We start from the raw sequence: 4,364 nt of genomic DNA, 5'->3' as shown, positions 1-4,364 counted from the left end.
TAAGCCTTCCTATATTATATAAGGAAGGAAGCCTTGAACAATTTTAGTGCTTTAATTTCATTCCTTAAATATCAATTCTAAGGAGAAACTGCTGCCTAGTTATAAATTCACAGCTAGAAATTGGTACTGAAAAATCTTCAGCCACTCTATGATAATTCATTCCATTTTTGTTATATAATCATTATCACTATTATTGGCATGGTATTCAGGGTTTTCCCTTTGGAAAGAAACCCAAAGAGACTAACTATGCAGAGTTTATATGCCCTTTACAAAGTCTACATTAGGTGTCTCATTTGGAAACTATGAACCAGATGAACAAAGTACAGGTTTAATTTTGTTTCATTAGATTGTGAAGAGACCAACATGAATTAATTAGTGTTAACTACAGCACGCTTCACTAACATCCTGCCAACACAAAGATTTCCTACAGTGCCAAGATGAGAGACACGTTCAGGATGATAGGAGAGAAATGTAAGTGGGTTGGTGCAACTATTATTACATTTATTGCTGCAAAGAGTTCTAATTGATAGGGGATTTTGCATTTGGGGGGTAATAAGCTCTCTTAAGATCTGGGGCTAGACATTTAATTTAGTTTTGATGGCATCATTTTATGTTAAATGGCTTAAATTAATTATTAAGGCATACTTATTATGATTATTCATACAGAAAACAACATCGTAAAATGACAATTAGGAACTTTTGAAGGTAACCCAGCCACACAGTCCCTCATTGGGTTGAAGTGACCATGAATTGAGAAGAAGTCTCGGATACAGTAAGAGGCCATTTATGTGGTGAGGGAGAGGCTCTATCCACATCAGAGATATGGCATTGCCTTCAGGTTATGGTTCTGGTCATTTAAACTAGAGCACCTCTTGTTATTAAAACACCTGTTGTACGAATGATGCCTTTTCTCAACACTTTGAAGACTGCTCTCACTTTATGTATTGCAACATAAATCACAGTAATGTTAGCAAATTAGTGGTAACGTTTTGTCCTCCAGGTTTCCTACAGAGCAAAATACACATACAGATGGAACAAAGGCACAATACAAACTAGCTGCAGTGTTAAACAATGTATACTTATGGCACACACATAAAAAATTTCACATCACAGTGATTTCTAATGATTATCCTGTGCCTCATAACTATTCCCACAAAGTAATGTAATTCAGCTCTAACCCCTGGCAAGTGTGCTCTGCTCTACTTCTAGGTGTCACTCAAAGGTTGCAGCAACTTAAACGGCAGAGAGAATTTAAGCAACCCTCTACACACACACATTCCATACACGTATACTATACACACAAAGCCTTTAAATATTTCCTGATTGTTTTAGTATTTGTCTAACACATACTGAACCCTTCAGAAAACAAGGGCGATCTCCATGGCTTGGAAATGATAGGGGGTTGGAGGTGACGCCCACATTTTAATGAGACAGTGAACAGAAAGAAATCTTCATATGGAGGAGTAACAGATAATAAGATCAGATGGGTGGGGTTCCGACCTTGAGTTACTTTGGTGGCAGACAGGAAGGCACCAATGCATGAGGAATAATATGCATACTGTGATATTATAAAAATATTTTGTCTAATGTCTCATTCAGAGCACAGTCACTTTCTGGAAGAAATGAAGCTTTACTAAAAGCAAGGCATTGCCAAGACAGACCCGGCCTTCCAAGCACTGGTACATCCTAAGGTAAAATCTCCAAAAATTTTTCATCTAAGCTTCAGAGTAAATTTCTAAACCTGATTTCCCTGAAGGAGGATGACATGGAGCTCTCCAAACTTCTGCAAAATAAAGATATTTTTATGAAGAACTAATTGCAGATTAATATGGTTTGTACATCACTAGAGAAAGAATTTGAAAAGATCTGGATTGGTGCTGCTTGGAAAATGGTAGGGGGTTTTCACCATCACACGATACCACCACCACTGCCTTCCCTTTACAAGCCAAATATCAACATTGCAATTCTCAAAATTCTGTCCTTTGGGTGATGGCCAATTGTGTGAAACCATTTACACCCACGGATGCTAATAATAAAATGAGTCTTTAGTCCTAAGATCCTAAAAATTCTAAAAGATGAGATGACTGTCCCATGAGAAAAGAACTTTATCTTCATGACTGTGTACACTATAGAACATTTTAGAAAATGGGAAAACATTTTGTTTTTCTCCTTTAAAATTATGAAAATAATAACTATTTACAGATTTTAAATTCAGGGAAAAGTTAAAATATGTTTAAAAATAAATTTTCACAATACTTGTTCACTTTGTGTGCCAAAATTTTATTTATTTTTACTTTATTGGTTGGAGTAGTGGTTGCTGTTCTTTGCTGGCTTTTCTCCCCCAGGAAATGGCAATATTAGGCAAGTATCACACATATGATACTATCTTACCTCTGTCACTTAAAACTTTGACAAATTTCAAAATTTTATGTTGTTTCAGGACCCTCTTCTTCCTCAACTGATCGTGTGTTAGAAAAATATATTTACTGCTTTTCTTTTTAATAAATGAATGTTTATATTCCTTACTATGTTTTTAGAACTGATGATGGAAGATGTTATGATTTTCAAAAGTGAATTAATTGGCTATTTACCTGTGGAACTACCCATTTTTGTTGTTGTTCCCCATAGAAACACTCTCCTTGCAAGGTTAGTTCTTAGTGGAAAAGATATGTATTCTGCTAGTCTTGTAACTAGCTCCCTAACCAGATGAATCATGGTTAGAATTAGTACCCCCATGTGATTTGTAAGCACATTTCGTATCCTAGTCTTAAGATAGAAACTGACTTCCTCATGCAAAGTAAGTATCTGCTAGAATCAACTCATTTTCATTACCCATAAATAGCCTTATTAAAGGTGAAAAGGGTTTTCCTATCCTCTGTGTGCAAATTATAAGCTGACAGAGTCAGGAAATGGATATGAATTCCCAGAATTGCCATGTGGAGGGCAGAGAGAGGACACAGTTCCCACGGCTGACGCTGGCCCCTTCGTTCTGGCTGTGCCCTTCCTTTGGCTGTTTGTGGTCACAAAGGGTCAGAAGCTGAAGTTAGCTTCTGAGTGTAATGTCTGTGCCTCTTTTACCACCGTTCACTCACCAAGACAAATGGGACCCAGTCAGGCTCACGGTATTCTGAACCCATTCCTGGTGGTTTGCATCACTTTGTTCTTTGACCGAAAGTGTAACTCTGAATATATGTCAGGATACACTTCTACAGAGATGCTACAAATTTAACCCTAAATTTGGTACATGCTAGAAATAGAATTATGACATAAATTAACTAAATGCATTTTATGATGTTAAATCCTAATTTTCCCCCTTTCAGAAGAATCGTTGACTTGTCAGTCTGTAAGCAGTGTGTCTATGCCCCGAACTTCATGCCACTCAGATTGCTCTAAGTTTCTTCAACTACAAATCCTTAGTCCATAAGCCATGAATTTATACATGTCCTTCCCTTCTGTGTGTGCGTTTTTCTTTCTGTATTAGAAGCTCTTCTAGGATATGGATTCTATCCTGACTGCCATATGCCTTCTGATGCCCAAATCCTTCTTAACCCTCCCTGTCTTTCCCCCCACTTCACCTTATGAAAGATGTCTTTTTAAATTCATCCATTTTATAAGCCTTAATAGATCTCCTCATTTATTTTGTTTTCTAATTACAGTATTTGAAGTGTTTATTTGCTTATATAAATGAGAAATATAGAGGTATGGAATAATCTCATCTATGGCTGCATACAGGGTATTGAAGAAAAAGCTCAAATGGCCTTCCCTCTCTCTCTCTCTCCCTCTCTTTCTCTCTCTCTCAACTCCTGTGATTGTAGGTTCCATTTCTTTTGGAGTATTGGCCTCAGTGTCTTCTTAAAGATGATTTTCTCCATTCAGAAGGGGTAGATAGCCATCAGATGTTCAGCTTGGATGTCCTTAGAGCTTTGGACTCTAAAAGAGGAGAACATCTTTCCCAAAGCTTTCTCATAACAGTCTTGGGGAGGCTACTGATTATCCTGACCTGGGCTTATGGCCATCACTAAATTTAAAGGGCCCTAGATCAGACACACCAGAATCATATAAAATGACACCTATGTGATTTCTGAAAGAAAGGGTTCTGTTCTAGGCAACACACTACACAAATGGACAAGTCATTATATTAGACATTGGGCATACAGAGGTGAAAGACATGCCTATAAGGAACTTGTAGCTAGTGAAGGAAGCAGACACAAGACAATTCTAGTTTGATGTGATAATTACTGAATATCCTTAAGCTCAGGGTGTTCTTGGAGCACAGATGAAGGCCAATCAGAGGAGTGTTACCTAAAGTATTCCTGGAGGAGCTAAATCTTGCAGGATGCTTAGGGGTTGGCAAATGAAGAAGA

Source organism: Neophocaena asiaeorientalis, unplaced genomic scaffold, assembly GCF_003031525.2.
Source record: "Neophocaena asiaeorientalis asiaeorientalis breed wild unplaced genomic scaffold, Neophocaena_asiaeorientalis_V1.1 scaffold240, whole genome shotgun sequence".
Taxonomy (NCBI): domain Eukaryota; kingdom Metazoa; phylum Chordata; class Mammalia; order Artiodactyla; family Phocoenidae; genus Neophocaena; species Neophocaena asiaeorientalis.
This window is presented reverse-complemented; position numbering follows the sequence as displayed.